Below are 20,727 nucleotides of genomic sequence, written 5' to 3'. Positions count from 1 at the left end.
CCCGATAATATAAAATATGCTTTGTGTACTTTATATGTGGCTGCCATATGTTCATTTTCATATTTCAGCAACAGCCAAACAGTAGGTGTAGAGAAATTCTTGGAAACATCTTATTTGTCATCTGAATTATAGCCAACAAAATTATGTTGCAACAAGGAAAGCTGAAATGTTATAGCAATAACTTTACATTCTGCTGGTGAATTCTTCACTTTGAGCAAACAAAGCTATAAAACACTTATATATTAGTGTGTAACATTTTACATCAATGAGACAAATGCCAACCCAGTATATCATGAGCTTCTGATTTTCTCCCTCTAGAAATGATTCACTGTATTTCATGCTCAAATGCATTTTAACAGGAGATCAATTCATCCATTAATAGAGTCTTAAATTCTTTGTATTTTTTCATTTCTCTATATCAATGCATATCCTTTATTCTGTAACAGTTAATAATATTAAAGGAACGGTTAGTAATATTAACCCTTTGAGTGTTAAGCTGAATGTAATATTTTTCTGTTTTTTATTATTTTCAAAAAACATTTTTTTTTACTTTTTTATTCCCCCCCCCAGATCCCCAAGACTTATACCATTGGAAAGGATTACCTTTTCAATGGTGGGTTTTGGGGGTCTGTAGCTGCTTAGATCCCTGAGATACAGGTTTCTAAGCAGCATGCCCCCTTTCCCTATACTTTGTATTGACAATTTTAAATAAAGTTGCGCAGTGATGTCATTATGTCATTACGCGTGACGTCACCGCACGTAACTAGAAGCCTCTGCGATGCCTGTCACTATGCAGGCCTGATCGCTGGGGTAGGAGCGGGGGGGGGGCCCCAGATTGCAAAAAAGGTATTTGAGTGCTAATGACGGTTCTGAGCCATCATTAACACTCAAGGGGGGCATGGAACTCAAAAAAATTATTTCATGATTTAGGTAGAAGATACAATTTTAAACAACTTTCCAATTTACATCTATTATCAAATTAGCTTTTTTCTCTTGGTATCATTTGTTGAAGGAGCAGGATGCACTACTGGTTTCTAACTGAACAAATGGGTGATCCAATGGCATTCTGTATATATACGCAACCTAGGTTCTTTGCTGCTCCTGAGCTTTCCTAGATACATCTTTCAGCAAAGAATAACAAGAGAATGAAGCAAATTGAATAATAGAAGTAAATTGCAAAGTTGTTTAAAATTGTATTCGCTATCTAAATTATGAAAGAAAATTTTGGGGTTTCATGTCCCTTTAAAGGGCCAGTAAACAGTTATCTGTAATAGAACAACATTGCAATATACTTTCATGATTTATTTTGTTAGCCTTTTTATGCAATGTAGCCCTGAAAATTGAGGATTTTCTAATTCACAGAAATTGAAATGCATCCTGCTGATTTCTCAGTGCTCAGCCTGTTGCACATCTTTCCCTAATTGGCTTCAACTGGTAACTGTTACAAAACAATGCATTTTACACTAGCATTATTACTGCAGCTAGCCTTGTCGTCTGCAGACTAAAGTCCAGATTGGCTTCTTCAGGCAAATGGTGGCTGGAGTCTGACTATTGGAAAATAATTGCAAAAAGATGATGTTAATTTGTTTTAAAAATGTTTACACGTATAGGATATGTTGTTCTATAGCAGCACAACAGAAATGTCTTGTAAATACATATGCCTAGATTACGAGTTTTGCGGTAACAGGGGTGCGGTGTTATCGAGCAGTTTTCTCTCACCGCTCACTTTCCTGCAGCGCTGGTATTACGAGTTTTCAGAAACCCATCGTTAAAAGACAAAAAGTGAGCTTAGAGTAAAATTTTGCTCCAAATCTCACACCAAAAACAGCGCTGCTTAAGTCAGCGGTGAGCTGGTGGAACGTGCTCGTGCACGATTTCCCCATTGGAATCAACGGGGAGAGCTGGCTGAAAAAAAGTCTAACACCTGCAAAAAAGCAGCGTAAAACTGAGTAACGCAGCCCCATTGATTCCTATGGGGAAATAAAATTAATGTTTACACCTAACACCCTAACATGAACCCGAGTCTAAACACCCCTAATCTTACACTTATTAACCCCTAATATGCTGCCCCCAACATCGCCGACACCTGCATTATATTTATTAACCCCTAATCTGCCACCCCCAATGTCCACGCAACCTACCTTCACTTATTAACCCCTAATCTGCCGCCCCCAACGTCGCCGCCACTATAATAAACATATTAACCCCTAAACCGCCGCACTCCTGCCTCGCAAACACTAGTTTAATATTATTAACCCCTAATCTGCCGTCCCTAACATCGCTGCCACCTACCTACATTTATTAACCCCTAATCTGCCGCCCCCAATGTCGCCGCCACTATACTAAATTTATTAAACCCTAAACCTAAGTCTAACCCTAACCCTAACACCCCCTAACTTAAATATAATTTAAATAAATCTAAAAATAAAATTCCTATCATTAACTAAATAATTCCTATTTAAAACTAAATACTTACCTATAAAATAAACCCTAAGCTAGCTACAATATAACTAATAGTTACATTGTATCTAGCTTAGGGTTTATTTTTATTTTACAGGCAAGTTTGTATTTATTTTAACTAGGTAGAATAGTTATTAAATAGTTATTAATTATTTAATAACTTCCTAGCTAAAATAAATACAAAAGTACCTGTAAAATAAAAGAAAAAATCCTATTGGCTGATGCAATCAGCTAATAGGATTGAAGTTCAATCCTATTGGCTGATCCAATCAGCCAATAGGATTGAGCTTGCATTCTATTGGCTGTTCCAATCAAATAAGGGGGTGTTAGGGTTGTTAGGGTTAGGGGGGGTGTTAGGGTTAGACTTAGGTTTAGGGGTTAATATATTTAGTATAGTGGCAGCGATGTTGGGGGCAGCAGATTAGGGTTTAATGATAATAAACTAATGTTTGCGAGGCAGGAGTGCGGTGGTTTAGGGGTTATTATGTTTATTATAGTGTCGGCGATGTCGGGGGTGGCAGATTAGGTGTTAATAAGTGTAGGTAAATTGCGGCGACATTGGGGGAGGCAGATTAGGGGTTAATAAATATAATGTAGGTGGCGGCGGTGTCCGGAGCGGCAGATTAGGGGTTCATAAGTATAATGTAGGTGGCGGCGATGTCAGGAGCGGCAGATTAGGGGTTAATAATTTTATTTTAGTGCTTGCGATGTGGAAGGGCCTCAGTTTAGGGGTTAATAGGTAGTTTATGGGTGTTTAGTGTACTTTTTAGCACTTTAGTTATGAGTTTTATGTTACCGCGTTGTACATAAAACTCTTAACTACTGCCTTTCAGTTTACGGTATTGATCTTGAAGTTTTAGGGTGTACCGCTTACTTTTTGGCCTCCCAGGACAGACGCGTAATACCAGCACTATAAAAGTTCCATAGAAAAAAGGGTTTACGAAGTTTACGTAAGTCGTTTTGCGGTAAGGCCAAAAAAGTGTGCGGTGACCCTAAATACTAGCGGTAATAAAAAGGCAGCGATAGCACTTAACGCTGCTTCTTCAGCTACCCAAAACTCGTAATCTAGGCCAAAGTGTTTACTATCCCTTTAACGCTTGTCTTCAAAAATGAAATTCACACCAAAACAATAACTTCTGATTTACTCCTATTAGCAAATTTTCTTCGTTCTATTGGTGTCTTTATTTGAAAAACAAAACAGGAAATATAAGCTTAGGAGCCAGGCCCATTTTTGGTTCAGCATCTGGGTAGTGCTTGCTGATTGGTGGCTAAATATAACCACTAATCAGCAAGCGCTACCTAGGGTGCTGAACCAAAAACGGGCCAGCTCCTAAACTTACATTCTTGCTTTTTCAAGTGAAGATACCAAAAGAATGAAGACAAATTGATAATATGAGTAAATCAGAAAGCTGCTTAAAATTGCCTGCTCTATTTGAATCATGAAAGAAAGAAATTTAGGTTTGATATCCCTTTAATAGCTAATGAATCAATTGCACTTTATTGTATTTTGTTCTATTACAAAAGTTAAATGCTCTAGCTTGTTTAAACACATAATTACTTTTCCATGGAGTTGATCATAATCTATCATTTGATAAACGTTAGCAGCTGCCGATGAGCTATTTTTGAGGTTGATGTTATCGCAATCAGCCACTGTTTATTGGCCGCACTTTTTCCCTTTTTTATGTGAAAATAGCACTATAATTTACATGTATCAATTCTTTTTTTCGGATCACATTCCATATTCTTGATATTTCCCATTACATATCATTTGTAATGATGATGCTTATAAAATGCTAGATTATAAATGTGGTGCTCTATTGTTAATACATATTTTTTAAATGTAAGCAAATACTACTATTTATTATAATTACATTTTCTACTTTATTAATATATGTATTGCTGCCCTAGGCATAGGTCTAGTTTGAATATTGCAGATATATAGATATGTGCCTGCATATATTTTTATATGTAAATACATATTGATATTTCCATAAGAACATAAGTGAAATTATTCCTACACATGGAATAACAATAAATATTACATATTGCAGTTTTTTCTACATTGAAACTCTTGCACTATTTAAAATTTCAATGGGATCTAGGCCTTAAAAGCTATTTTTTCCTCTATTACACCTAGATGAGCTGTGTATATTTTTTCAATATATCCTCAGCCTCTGACAGAGTATTAACAATTTGCTCTTTCATTGGAAACCTAGTATAAATTATTGCTTAACGGCTTATAATACTTTCTATGGGACGTGAAAATATTTTGAATATTGTGGTATAATGCACCATTGGAAGCAATCGATACACAAAATTGCTTCTGACAGTATATTTATTAGTTTGCGACTGTGTGGAAATCTAATTACGGCTCAATGGAAACGAGCCCAAGTTTGGCTGTTCATGCTACTATATGCCATAGGAATATCTCTCTACAATACCAGAAGATCCTATTTTATTTTAACTGTAGAAATTATTAAGAATCCTAAAGCAGATAAGCATCTGTATAGGCTAAAGAGATATAGGGGTCCATTTCTGAGTGCTGGAATCGGGGCTAAATCTCCCTGTTTCCGCGCGAGCCTTCAGGTTCGTCGAAAACAGGAGTTAATAAGCAGTGGTCTTAAGACCGCTGCTCCTTAACTCATACACCGCCTCTGAGGGGGCGTACGGCAATCCGCCGGAACATGTACGATCGGGCTGATTGACACCCCCTGCTAACGGCTGATTGGCCTCAAATCTACAGGGGGCAGCATTGAACAAGCAGTTCACTAGAACTGCCTGTGCAATGATGAATGCCGACAGTGTATGCTGTCCGCATTCAGTGATGTCTGGCGGACATGATACGCTGCAGCATATTATGTCCGCCAGGCATTGTTAAATTGGCCCCATAGAATCTTTCAATAGCAATATCATGATATACAAGTTTCCAATGTTATTGTAAAAGCAGGTTTTCCATAAAATACAGTATATATATCAAGTAATGTACTAGATGTATATTTCTTGGTTCCTCCTGTCAAACAAAAATCTCTCAAGTGCTCAAAAATCTGATGTAATAAATTCATTATTCAGAAAGCACTTGGTATTCTTTCTAAAATAAAGGGTAAATAAAAAATAAAATAAAAATAAAAGGGTAATAAATAAAGGGATAGATAAGAACAAAGTGATCTTAATTTATGTATTTTTTAAAACCAATTTACTAGATTTTTGTACTTAAAGGGGCATAATACTCATATGCTAAATCTCTTGAAAGTGATGCAGAATAACTGTAAAAAGCTGAGAGGAAAATATCACCTGAGCATCTCTATTTAAAAAAAAAAAAAAAAAGGAAGGAAGGATGGAAGAAATGAACAGCAGCCAATCCGCATCAACAGTGCTGAGGTCATGAACTATTTTACTGTGATCTCATGAGATTTCACTTAACTCTCATGAGATTTCATAGTAAACTTCCTTAAACTGAATAGGGAAATAACATGAGTAGGAATGAGGCACACTCCCTTGCAAGTCCTGGGACAGGCATACTGATTTGCAATGTGGTTTGAATACTTAGGATATTTTGAGGTAAAATATCTTTCTTCAGGTTGTTCAGGTGATATTTTCTAGTCAACTTTCTACAGCTATGTTGCATCACTTTGAAATGTTTCAACATTTGGGTATCATGGCCCTTTAAAAGGACAATTAATTAATAAATAGCATACATATAAAAAAGAAACAATCTCAAGATCCAGAGCTAGATTACAAGTGGCGCGCTGTTACGTGCAAGTTAAAGGAGTTTATTGTGGCTGTTTGTGCATGTTGGAAGTAGCGCACGTATTACAAAGCATTTCCTTGAGAGCAATTTAATTTAATGCGCGTCAGGATAGCGCAACTTCAGATCTCTGGCTAACTGTTACGCTTGACTAAAACTATTTATAAAACACATCAAAAATACATTTAGTTGAAATACTTTTTATTAATTTTCTTACAACCAGATTACAGAATATATAAGATAAGTAAATAAAGATTGACAATAGCACTTGCAAATGTCCCGTAAATAGATACACAAGACTATTTTGGGAATTAACAACAGGTAAATGTTAAATATAGTAATTTGTCCATGAGAATTCCAATTAACTCTACTGTAGAATTTAATCAATAATAGATTAAGCAAGACATTGTCAGTTAATAAAAATGAAAAATAAAATAAAAATAAGAATAAAATCCCTTTAAACTCCCTCAACCCCCCCCCCCTCCCCCCTCTACCAGGTGTTTCCCAAAATTCCAATTATCTACCAGTCGGTCTAACTGTCATCTATCATAAAACTTCTATATATATAATTCTTTTTCAGATGTGAAGGTGTCAAATGTGAAGGTAGTTGTGCCAAATTCTCTGTCTCTGCCCTAGTGTTCTGGTCCTCTTCCTTCAGTTCCCTCTATAATATTAGTAGAGGTTGAGTTTCCACTCATCACCCAGTAAAACCACACTTTCTGAAAATGTTCCACTGTCCCTTGCGACCAAGCTACCATTTCTGTCATTGTGTAAGTATCCTTTATCTTATCCATTACCTCTATCCAGCTCGGTGCTCCCACCTTCCAATGTCTAGCTATGCAAATGCGCAGACATGTACATAGAGTTTTAATGAAAGTGTTGATTGCCGCATTCAGCGGCCTCACCCTCTCGTTCAGGAGTCCCTGAGATATAGTCAAGTCAATGACTTCACCTAGCGTATCACCTAGTAGCTTCGAAAGTCTCGTCCATAGTGGGCGAACTTTTGGGCAGTCCCACCACATATGTCTATATGACCCCCTCAGCCCACATCCTCTATAACAAGCTGCCGAGTTCAGGGAAGAAGTGTATGCTGTCCTTTCTGGGGTTAGATACCACCTAAAAGCCACCTTCAAACAGTTTTCCCTCATGTCTGCACTGATCATTCCCTTACTAGTCTCATATAATATCGTCTCCCAAGATTCTTTTTCCTTTGTTTCACCTGCATCTTTCTCCCATCTCTCCATCAGAGGAGATTTGAGGCCAGTTTTCTTTTCTTGAAGCATTAAATACAACTGAGAGATCACCTGTTTCCCTCTTATGTGTGTGTTGCATATGCGCTCTAAGGCCGACAAAGGCTGGTTTACTCTTTTAAAAGTGTATTTAGTGATGGCTGATGATATCTGTAGGTAAAGATACCACATTAAAGTGTGAGGTTGGATTTTATCCCTAATCTGATTAAAAGTGAGAATTTTATTTGTATCAAGAAAATCCGCCACCCTATATAACCCCTTATTTTCCCATTTTCCTACCACCTTTCTACGTTCAGAGGGCAGTAAAAACTTCAAAGGGAGAGACAAGGACCGTGGGGCTATTAGTCCCATCTGTTTGGTAACCTTATGCCAGATATGTGTTGTCTCCATTGTTACTGCTGATCTAAAAGCGAGTGTTTTTGTTTTCAGCTCTGGTTCCCACAAGACATCCGCCGGGCTCTCACACCCTGCCAGATCTGCTTCAATTTTTGGCCAGATGACCTCCTGAGTATTTTTCGCTAACATTGCAGATTGTGCCAACCTAGATGCCTGGTAGTAATCTAATAGATTCGGGACCCCCACTCCCCCCACCTGCCTATGTTGCTTCAAAAGCTGTGAAGCTATCCTAGCCCTCCCTTCTCCCCTCAAAAAGCGAAATAGATCGGTTTGTAGGGCCTTCAAATCTGCTAGGGGAATCCCAATCGGCAAAGCTCTGAAAAGATACAACACCCTGGGAAGCACGTTCATCTTGATAGCCGACAATCTACCGTACCACGAGAATTTACCCTTTTTCCAATTGTTTAGATCCCTCCTGATGGTTTTAAAAATATGTATAAAATTTAAGCTATATAAGTCTGAGAAAGAACTATTGATCCTGACCCCCAAATATGTGATATGACTTTTTGCCCGTAACAAGCTAAAATTTAATTCTATTAAAGACATATCGGTAGAGCCTCGCATTTATCCAGGTTAATCCTATAACCCGATATTTCCGAATACCTTCCCAAGATGTCATACAGACAAGGTAAAGAGGTCAGAGGTCTGGTCAAAGTCAACAAGACATCATCAGCGAATAAAGTTAATTTATATTCTTCATTTGCTATCTCCACTCCCCTCACTTCCGTCGAGTGTCTGATAAATGCTGCCAGTGGTTCAATACTAATGGCGAACAAAAGCGGTGAGAGTGGACACCCCTGGCGAGTCCCGTTTAAGATATCTATGGGCCTAGAAATGTACCCAGCCGCTCCCACTACTGCCGTTGGTCTTGAATATATGCTTGCAAGTGCTCTTACAAAGGCTCCTTCAAAACCCATTTTCTCTAATACTTTAAACATAAAATTCCAATCTACCCTATCAAACGCCTTTTCCGCGTCTAGTGATAGAAGGAGGGATGGCGTCTTGGTCTGGGACAAAAAGTCAACTAGGGTTACAATTCTCCTAACATTATCAGGGGCCTCCCTTTCCTTAATAAATCCCACTTGGTCTTTATGTATCAGTGAGGGTAAAAACATTTTAAGTCTATTTGCCATAATCTTTGTGAAAATTTTAAGATCTGTATTAATTAGGGAAATTGGCCTATAGTTTTGACAATATTTCGGGTTTTTCCCTGGTTTGGGTATTACAACTATTTTGGCCTGGAGCATTTCTTTGGGTAAGTCCTCTCCTGCGAGTATCCTGTTACAAAAAGTTAGGAGGTGGGGCAACAGCTCCTTCTTGAATAATTTATAATACTCCCCTGTAAGGCCATCTGGGCCTGCCGCCTTACCCGACTTAAGGTCTTTAATTACTGACAGAATTTCAGTGGCTGAGATGTCCTCATTAAGCTTCGCCAGATCTGCCTCTTGAATAACCGGCAAATCAGCCTGTCTAAAAAAATCATCTGTTTGCCGCCTGAGATCCCCTGGAGATACCTTTTTTCCCATCGTATAGATTCTCATAATACTTAGCAAAGGCTTCAGTTATTTCCTGAGGGTTTGAAGTGGGGGCCCCGGTCTGACTGTAAATGGAGGGTATAGCAAAGGACCTTGTTCTCTCCCTTAGTTTATGCGCCAGATATTTATCTGGCTTGTTGGCGTACACATAGTAGTGTGCTCTCAACCTCAAAGCCGCTCGGATTGAGAACTCATTTAAGATTTTGGCCAATTCCTGTCTTTTGGACTGGAGGGACTTGTAAACTCTCGAAGAGAGAGTGCGTTTATGTTCTATCTCAAGAGTTTCTACCTCTTTCTGGAGTGTCTTCGCTACCTGTGCTGATTGCTTTACCACTACCGATTTCTCTTTAATGAATAGGCCTCTCAAGACCGCTTTATGTGCCACCCATGTGATTAATGGATTATTTGTGTATCCATTGTTTAATTGCCAGTATTCCCTTAATGCTATTATTATCCTCTCCTGTATTCCTGGGCTCTTAAGTAGTGTTGGACTAAATGTCCATGACCTGGGTCGTAAGAAATTTAAAATACCTGTCAATTCTAAGTTTACTATTGAATGATCTGACCAGACACATGTCTGCGTGTTTGATGCCACTAGATTAGGGGTTAAGATCTGACTGACAAAAACATAGTCTAATGTGGAGTATGTATTATGTGCAGGGGAGTAATAAGTGTAGTCGTGTTTCGCATTGCCCACCGCCTCCCAGGAGTCTATGAGGTTATGTGCTTCCAATCACTCCCTGATTGATTTAACAATGGTGTTGTGTCGATGCTGTTTACTTGTTAGTCCCCCAGGACCTCCCCCTGAGAAAGGGTACATGGTAACATTGAAATCTCCCGCTAGAATGATTCTCTCTTGTGACCATTGGGTCAAGTGTTGTGAGACCTTCCCAAAAAAAGCATTCTGTGTTTCGTTGGGCGCATACACATTACAGAGGGTAACTCTAGTATTCTGAATTGTGCCTCTAACTATCATGAACCTACCCTCTTTATCCTTAATCTCACTATCGAAAACAAAGTCTAAGGATTTGTGTAGTAAAATTGAGACCCCCCTTTTTTTTGATTCCGTTGTAGAGTGAAAATGGTGGGGGAATTGATGCGACCAAAATTTTGGGATTGTCTGGGAAATGAAATGTGTCTCTTGGAGGAATATGATGTTTGCTTTTTCCCTCAGGTAATGTGTCATAGCAGTTTGCCTTTTAGTGTCTGAATTCAAGCCCCTAACATTATGGGATATGAGTCTTAGATTATGTGGCATCAGTGAAGCTCCTTACTTCTTCCCCCTGTACCCCTGTATGTCTCATCTTAGTAAAGTCGTTAGTATCCAGATCATCATCTCTTACCTTCATGGCTTTCGGAATCTGCATCACCCACACCCCCCGTCTCCTCCCCATTGTCCTATCTACGTACCTGGAATGAAACACCTGGTTTAATAATAAAAAAAAAAATACAAAACAATGAACAAATAACTTATAAACATAAACTGTGTTACTCTCCATCGAGTTCCACACCTTGCTGTTCCTAAGTGCGGATAGCTACGAGAATAACTTATTACGGCAATACCTCTAATATATAAAGATATATTGAGAAAAGAGAATAGAAAAATATACATTCATTTGTGCAAAAAAGAAGAAGAGAAAAAAGAAAAAAAAAAAGGGGAAACGAACATCACCATCAGCAATACAAGGCCTCATTTGGCCTAACACAATAATCATAACTCTCAACTTCCATGAACATCTCAAACAGTAACATCTTTTGCTTTAAAATGTCTCTGGGAGCAGTCTGTGGGGGCTAATCAAGAGAAAAGTCCTTCTCCACAGTTCCATCTTCTTGGCTCATGGTGTCAAGTCCACCCTGAGTCACTCCCCCTCCACCCTGTGACATAGTAGTTATGCAAAAACAGAACAACAGAACAGGCAAAATCAAAACAACATCATTTTACTTTTTACTTATCTGTCCTTTGCTTAGCATCCCTCTGGGCTCCAAGTATTGGTACAAAGTACCCCAGCTTCATATAGCTCAAATCTGGAGAAAGAGACATATCTTCCAACTGTAGTGAGATCCCATGAATTCACAGAGTTTCAGGATTTACGCTTCTTCTCCGGAATTTTGGACCATTGTTTCTGTCGTGGCTGTCCCCCCTGCTGGTTCTGGGCCGAAGTGGACTCCTGATGCTCGAGAACTAGAGGGTCCATCCTGAGTCTGCGGCAAGCTTCTGGGATCTCCTGGGGTTCCCTGATAGAAAATGATCTGTTTTCCCACGTTATGTGGAGGACGAAGGGGAAGCCCCACCTATAAGGGATTTGATTCCTGCGAAGCAGGGATGTGAGAGCTCTGAGAGAGCTTCTTCTTTGTAGGGTCCGTAGGCAGAGATCCTGAAAGAACTGAATGATGTTTCCCTGATGTTTGAATGTAGGGTTTTTCCTTGCTGCTGCAAGAATTTCTTCCCTATCTTGGAAGCGAAGCATCTTTATAATAACGTCTCTAGGAGGGTCTTCCCCCTTAGGTTTAGGTCGGAGTGCCCTATGAGCCCTCTCCATCTGGAATTTGCCTTCTCCCCCCGAACCAGTGATACCTTGAAAGAGGCTGGTTAAATATGTATGTAATTCCTTAGGACCTATTGATTCTGGTATTCCTTTTAACCGCAGGTTGGATCTGTGGCTGCGGTTTTCTAAGTCCTCTAGCTTGTCGTATATATCTTCCAGATCCTTTTGTTGGGATGCGACCTTATCTGTTACTGCATTCAGGTCTTCTACCATAGAATCCCCATTTTCCTCTAGGGAATTCACTCTGGACCCCAGATCAACAACTTCCTGTTTTAATTCTGCTATACTGTTAGTCACAGAGTTCTGCATGCTCTCCATTTTTTCTAGAAGTTTTTCAAAATTTACCGCTATATCCTGTTTAGAGACCAGAAGATCCAAATCTGCTTTGGTAATAGGTCTGGAGTCCTCTATTTTACCCTTCGTAGCCTCATCCATCCCCTCCTCTTCCTCTGAATTATGTGATTGTATTTCAGGGTTTTTGTCCCCCCTCATGGATTTAAAGAAGAGGTTAGGTGTAGTTGATTTAGTTGTGGTTGTTAATTTGGTGTTCTTCCTAGCAGCCATTTTGGTCGTTTTTTAGTAATTGTACTGGGACCGTGCTATCTGTATGTACAGCCAGGAATTCATAAGTTAGTGTACTGTAGTGTTGCAATCAAAAAGTCTGTACTTTAACTGACTGTGTGTACAGAGAAATCACCACTTCCAGCCAGATCTAGGAAAAATGGGTATCCCCAGTTCAGAGAGACAGGTTATAGAGCAGAGGGACAATTCTTAGCTTATGTGGAATGTAGGTTCCTGCAGGATCTATTTGAAAAATGCCCGGAGCAAAGTAACTGTATGGGCCTGCATTAATACCTTTATATTGTCATCTTCACTCCTGCACCAACTGCAGCTTCTATATATCTGTTACTACTTTCAATAGAGCAGCTTTCTTCCTGTCCCCCTCTTCATTTAATAAGTTACATTGATGCTCCCTCTTTATATTCTGCAAATCTAAGTTAACTTTAGGCCTTCCAACTTAAATCGTTTCGTTAATCTCCTCTTCTACTTCTAAATCTCATCGTGTGTCATTTTGATAATACTCCTCATTGAGCCTGTGTCATACGGATCTTGATCTTCCCCGTTTGCAGGGTTTCTACATGGTATCCAGCTACTAATTTATCAACTGCCGGTCAGCTTAAACCATGTCCCCCCGTACACTGATTGCTCCGTAGCTTAGGAGCTGCTGGTATCAAACATTAGCCCACTCTAATTATCTCTCTCACCTCCCTTTATGATCCGGACCTCCCGGAGTCGTCCAGCTTGTCAGATCTTCCACTGCTCTGACCTCCGGTTTACTCCGGATCACTCTTCAGGGATTTGCAAGCTGCTGAGAACAATGCACCATCAGCGCCACGTGGGTTACGCTAATGGCGGCTGGCCAGACTCCCGATCGATCTGCAGTATATAACTGTGTGAGGTAGAACTGTTCCTTCCAATATTTAAACTGTTAGAAGCATCCTCTAACTTGTGGCTCCTTATTTATCATATCTCCTTCCTCTAGCCCTTGGTATTTGTTTAGTTAGCTGCTTATCCACACGGAGCTATGCACCTAAGCAGCCATACTTCAGCTCCTCCCCAAAAATACATTTAAAAGTATAGTTACACTCATAATAACACTGTCTAATAAAAATGATTAAAAATAAATAAATATTGCATAAAAAAGTTCTAAGGGCTCAAAGATATGAGGATAACAGATTTTAACACAGAGATACATACACATGTTTAAATATGTATATCTGTGTGTAAAAATTCTGTATATATATATATATATATATATATATATATAAGAGAAAAAAAGGAGCAAGGAAAACGATGGCACTACATGTGTTGTTGCCTAAAGAGCTATATCAATATTTTGTCCAGTACTAACGTATATTGGACTATATCTGGATATAATATAAGGCTGGTGCTGTACATGGGAAGAAACTAGTTGCAGGAGGAACCAGTGAAACACTGGAAAAGAATGTACATACAGTACATAGCACTCAACAACACTTGGATGAAATAAGTACACTAATACCAGTGGAGAAAGGCTGTTTATAATATCATCCGGATTAGAGAGGTTAAAACTTAAATTTTATTAGTTACAGAAATTAAAATGTGGTTTAAACATAAAAACACAGCGTCGGACCATCCTGTACATCTCAATCATGGCATAGCTGTATTATCAGTTGTAGTAATATTTTATCTCAAGATTAAGGTATTGGAAAAATACTAATATTATAATGTCCAATACTGGAGTGTATAGGATATTGTGAGTTATAGTCCCAGGGTTAGGAGGTATGCTAGCCTCAATATTGTGCTCACATAAGGTGGTAAACACACACTCCTTGGTCTGACGGAGTTAATAAATTATTATATATAAGTGTACATGGTCACATTCTAATATTTTGTATTTGTTGGTAACTATTAGATGTAAGTGAAGACCCTGAATATAGGGGAGATAACTATTGTATTTTTAAATGTGGAGAATATTGACCAAGAGTATTAAACTAGCATGAAATTTTTTTTATCAAATATGACTTCTCAGTAAAATATTACTACAACTGATAATACAGCTATGCCATGATTGAGATGTACAGGATGGTCCGACACTGTGTTTTTATGTTTAAACCACATTTTAATTTCTGTAACTAATAAAAGTTAAGTTTTAACCTCTCTAATCCGGATGATATTATAAACAGCCTTTCTCCACTGGTATTAGTGTACTTATTTTATCCAAGTGTTGTTGAGTGCTATGTATGTAAATTATTTTCCAGTGTTTCACTGGTTCCTCCTGCAACTAATATACTGTATATATATGTCCAAATAAAGCACACTCTCACCTATAGGTTGACAGACAGTCTGAGGAAGAGGAGTTTCCCCCGAAACGTCACATTAAATATCACCATTTGAAATGACCAGCGAGTTCCTCCCTTCATTCATGTGTGTGTGTGTGTGTGTGTGTGTGTGTACATTAATGTGTATGCATATATATATAAAAAATATGTGTGTGTACATATGTATTTATTAGTGTATACATGTATTTACAGACATACATATAAACACATCAATACATATGTATACATACATCAAGTAGCTGAAAACATGAAAAGCATATTTAGGGCCAGATTACAAATGGAGCGCTAAATATCGATTTCATGAAAGCGATATTTGTGCTCCACTTTGTAATACCAGAGCACGCTAATGTGCGCTGGTATTATAAGTCATCAGAAATGCGAAAGTGAGCAATGGGAGCCTTGTTCTGATGCTGTCAGAGAAGGAACAGAACCTAAACACAGCGAAGGGGGTAAGTTGCGCAACCATGGAAGCAAATTTAAATATATATGTATAGGTTTATATACATATACAGTATATATATATATGAGCATATACATGTATATTTACTGGTAACACACAGTTTTCATAGACCGCAATGTAAAGGCCCTTTTCTGTGCCATTTTTTTTCCAACACCACACTCCCGCCAACTTTATCCCAGAAATACTGCCTAGTTATTTTATTAAAAAATAAAGATGCTGCTATATTTATGTTTTTAATAAAATACACTACACTGTATTTTGGGGGCATTTAGGGCACATTTTTAAAATTAATCAGAGATCTGATCTCTGGTTATTTTTTTTAGTGTTAATTGCTACCGCAAGCTCGTGGTAGCAATAACCAGCCTCTTGTAATGGCTGATTCATTTTTGCATGCCCGCAAATAGGCAAATTTGCCCGTTTGTGAACCGGCAATAATTTAGAGCTCTACTTGTAATCTAGCTCTAAATGTGTTGGCTCAATATGAGCTCCAAATTAAACAGTAGATTCAACTAGAAAACAAAAACAGGGTGGCCACTTTCTCTTTTCTTATTGAATTATTAAACATGCTGCAATATTTATTTTATAAAAAAATACACTGGGTTTTGGGGGGAAAAGTTTGAAGAACCCTGCTTTAAAGGATATTCCTTTAAATAAAATTGATGTTCATCTCTGTGGGATCTGCTTGTAAGATTTTATTTGACTTTTGGTGCTGAGCTGTAATGTATGCAGAGCACATTACTGGCGATTGAAGAGTAGCTCAATGTTTTGATGTAATGTTAATGATAGTGACAATATGCAGTGCCAGTACATAAGGCAACATTTTATTTTAGTGTTGGCACATGATAATGAAGTGCAGTGCAAAAGGTAAATGTTTTACAGCATTATCAGAGTTTGCTGATGACATGCAGTGTTTGTAGAAGTGTTTGTGTATACTCCTCCCATCACTGGTTATTTATAGGAAGTTCTAATTGCACACTGTTTTTAGATGAGTGTTGTTGCCTTATTGGATATATTATTCCATTAGTGATGTCATTTTTAGATATTATATATAATGTCATTGGTGATTACTTATGATGTCACCAAATACATCAATAATAGATACTATAAACTCACAAGTTTCCATATTTTTTTTTTTTTTTCCTTTTAAATCTTTTTATTGAGGGTTATGCGTCACAACATATATTACAACATAAATGCCCAGGAACTATACATGTATACATACAATACTTTTGTTGCAGCAACACAGTGAGTATATACATTATTGGTGATGTAAAGCATCTGGAATGAGCATATCAGATTAAAATATAATGACATTTACATAAACCTCATTTTCAGTTATTATGAACAAACCTAAATATAGGGACCAGGGTAATATTCCAGTCCCATACATAAACTCAACTTTCTAGAAACTACATAAAGTCAGTTCGGAAATGCCTGTCAACACACTTCTACTAGTGATCCTAATGCGCATTCCCAGGCGGGGGAGATCTTTCTTGAGAGGGTGGAGAGGGGGGAGAGAGACACGGGTTAGGGCAGAGCATATTGTAGGAGGGGGGGGGTAGAGGGGAAGGGGGAGCAGGGTAGGAGAGAGGAGGAGGGTGGTCAGAGTTTGACAATAAATTCAAAGAGGCGGGAGTCGTCAATTACCAATCACATTAAAGCTAGGTATGAGAGGTTAAATACGTTAAAGTGGGTGGTCGGGGATTATATCATGTCTACATGTTTAACTATGATTTCCCTGGTAAGTAAACCAAGGCTCCCAGATCTGCCAATATAGGTCTTCTTTATCCATATTAAAATAGAAACTTTGTTCCATTTTGGCGTACATCTGTATTATAGATGTAACAGTTGAAATATCTGGAGGGATGGCCTGCTTCCAGGCCCTTGCTATTGCCAGTTTCATGGCCGCTAGGACAAAAATGATCAGTTTGGAAACATGGGCTGGAACGCTTCTTGGAAAGATGTGCAGAAGAGCTATTGCGGGGGTGAGTGGGATAGAGAGCCCTAGGTTGGTACAGAGGTTAGCTATCTGACTCCACATGGGTGCAAGTTTTGGGCAGTCCCACCATATATGTATATCTGAGCCTCTTTGCATGCATTCTCTCCAGCACAAAGGAGACGTTGTAGGAAACATTTGTGACAGTCTCGAGGGGGTGTAGTACCATTTCAGAAATAGTTTCATGTAGGCCTCCAAGGTGTTTGCACAGTGAACCGTCTTTTTAGTTAACGTCATAGCTGTGCGTAGGTCCTTATCTGTAATTGGTCTGGATAGGTCTCCCTCCCAGGCCCTTAGTTGCCAGGGTCTGTCTCTGTTAGTGGACATCTGTAGGAGGTCATAGTGAGACGATATGAGTCTAGGAGTCTTGATAGGAAGCTGCCACAATTTTTCCCAGTTAGTCAGGGGTCTATTTAGGGTCTTGGTGAATCCCCAGGATGTCATAAAAGCGTAAAGTCTCGAGTATTCAAAAGTGACCCAAAAAGGGGGTTCTGGGATAATTGTTCCGATATTATGGGGAGTGAGTAGAGTACCCGTGGGGTATAGGTGGGAAACCGAATGCAGGTCCCACTCATTCCATTGTAGGACATGTGTGTCAGGTAGAGCTGTCAGCAAAGCTGACAGGGAATGAATGGGGGACGGATGCGGGGCAATGTCGCGTAGGTTTCTAAGGTTATGCCAAACTTTTAGAGTATCTCTAACAATGGCGTTTTTTAGTCCCAGATTATCAAGGCAGTGGCCAGGGATCCAGGGTAGGTCCGCCAGCTCTAAGCCCAAAGGAAGGGCTAGTGCTTCTATATTTTTCCATCCCTGCGGTTCTCCTTTGTTCGCCCATGCCATGACATGTGATAATCTGGTTGCTTCATAGTAGCCACGTATGCTAGGCATTGCAACCCCTCCATGTTCATATTTTTTTTGAAGTATTTTCGCCGCAATCCGAGGCTTAGATTTGCCCCAGATATAGCGTTGTCCAAGAGATTGGAGCTTGTCTATTAAAGCATTGGGGACATTAAGTGGGATACAACGAAAGTAATATAGGATTTTAGGCAGGATCGTCATCTTAAAAGATGCAATACGACCCAACCACGAAATCTCTTTAAGACTCCAGGAAGAGGTAAGCTCAGTGACTACTCTGATAAGATCTGTGTAGTTAACATTGATCACCATTTTCGGATCCGGACCAAGTTGTACCCCCAGGTGTCGAATAGTGGTTTGCGACCATCGGAAGGAGTATGATGTTTGTAATACATCCAATTCAAAGGTTGGAATGCATACCGGCAGAGCCTCCGTTTTGGAGACATTAACTTTGTAGTAGCTGTGAGCTCCAAACTCGGCAACAATATCAAAAAGTGCTGGCAAGGAGCCTATTGGGTTCGTTAGGAATAGTGTCACGTCATCCGCGTACAATGCTATCTTCACAGCCTCCCTGCCAAGTTGGACACCTCTGATTGCGCGTGATTGCCTAATAGCCTGAGCCAAAGGTTCAATGGCCATGGAGAAAATTAGGGGTGACAGAGGGCACCCTTGCCTAGTGCCATTAGTGATATGTATGGTCGGAGAAGCGAATCCCAGACCTCTAACCGTTGCAGAGGGGTAAGAGTATAGGGCTTGTATTGCCGTGATCACTACGTCAGGTATGCCAAATTGGGCGAGCGTGTGCCACAAGTATTCCCATCTGACCCTGTCAAACGCTTTCTCTGCGTCTAGTGACAGGGCCAGCATGGGTAGCCTCAGCCGGGATGACTCTGTAAGTATGTTCAACATTTTCCGAGAGTTGTCTGGGCCTTCCCTACCGAACGTGAACCCGACCTGGTCCGTGTGGATCACCTTTGGGAGTAAGCTATTAAGGCGGTTAGCCCATAGTTTCGCATAAAGCTTAACATCCCCATTTATTAATGAGATTGGTCTATAACTCGTACATAACGAGGGGTCTTTGTCCGGTTTAGGGATGGGCAGGATCACTGCCTGTAAAAATTCTTTATGAAATGAACCTGCCTCTCGGGCTTCACAAAAGACCCTCAGGAGGATCTTGTTTAATTCTGTTTTGAACAGTTTGTAAAAGGCTGCCGGGAAGCCATCAGGACCTGGAGCTTTGTTATTCTGAGTATGTTTAATGGCTAGGTTAAGTTCCGTGAAGGAGAATGGGGCTTTAAGTGCCTCTCTATCCTCCTCTGGGAGAGTTGGCAAACCTAGGTTCTGCAGGAAGTCTATAACCTCCTGTGCGGAGGATTCCTTGTTAGCCATCGAGGGCTTAAGATGATATAGGTCAGAATAGTAGGACGCAAACGTCTCTCCAATTTCTTTGGGTGAGGAGACCGAGGTAGTGTCTCTTTTGAGTGACAGAATTCTAGCTGCCGCTGTTCTGCCCTTTAATTTGTGAGCAAGAAGGGTCGAGGCCTTGTTGCTTTGACAATACATCAGCTGTCGGAATCGGGCATAGGAGTCTTTAACTCTCTGCAGTTCCCTATCTGCCAGTTGTGCTCTTAGTTCCCCAATTTTATCAGCTAGACCTGTAGTTGGAGAATTTTTATTCTCTTGTTCTGCAGAGCGCAGCTCAGCCATGAGGAGACCTAGAGGTAGACCGGCTTGGCGTCTTAATATTGCCTTTCTTCTAATACATATCCCTCTTATGTATGCTTTCAAAGCAGCCCACACTGTTTGAGGGGACATATCTGGGGTCTCATTTATTCTCAAGAACTCTATAATAGAGGTTTGAAGGGAGGCTCTAAAGGTTTTATCTTGGAGCATTTGTTTCGGGAATTTCCAGCTAGGTCTAGATTCTGTGGTGAAATCTGTAGAAAGAGTAAACGTAAGGATGTCGTGGTCCGACCAAGGGCAGACCCTAATATGTGACGTTAAGACTCTATTCAGAGTCCACGAGTCAGTGAAGAAGTGATCGAGCCTTGAGTATGAATTATGGGGTCTGGAAAAGTATCTATAGTCTCTGTCGTTGTGGTGGAGTGCCCTCCATATGTCGTATAGATTATGTTGGATAATGTATTGTCGAAATTTATTAGCAGTGGTTATAGAGTATGCGTCAATTTTTTTCCCCTTCTGAACTTTCTTATCCAGTAGGGGATCCCAAATCATATTAAAGTCGCCCCCTAGGATTGTCGTTCCCGTCCTGTGTTTCTCAATTTTAACCAGTATCCCTTTCAAGAATTTAGATTGTAATTGGTTTGGGGCGTATATATTGACGAGAGTAAACAGGATACCATTTAGCTTGCAGTTAAGCAATATGAATCGTCCCTGGTTATCTTTCTCTGCATGGATGTGTTAAAAATGTAGGGATTTGTGTATGGCAATTGCTACACCTCTTGTTTTCTCAGTATGGGAGGCTAGGACCACTATAGGATAATCAGGGGTTCTGTATGGGTTCTGGGTTGTCGCAAGCCAATGAGTCTCTTGCAGAAATACAACTTGTACTTTCAGAGACCTCATGGTATTGGTAAGCATG

Source organism: Bombina bombina, chromosome 9 (genome assembly GCF_027579735.1).
Source record: "Bombina bombina isolate aBomBom1 chromosome 9, aBomBom1.pri, whole genome shotgun sequence".
NCBI lineage: Eukaryota > Metazoa > Chordata > Amphibia > Anura > Bombinatoridae > Bombina > Bombina bombina.
This window is presented reverse-complemented; position numbering follows the sequence as displayed.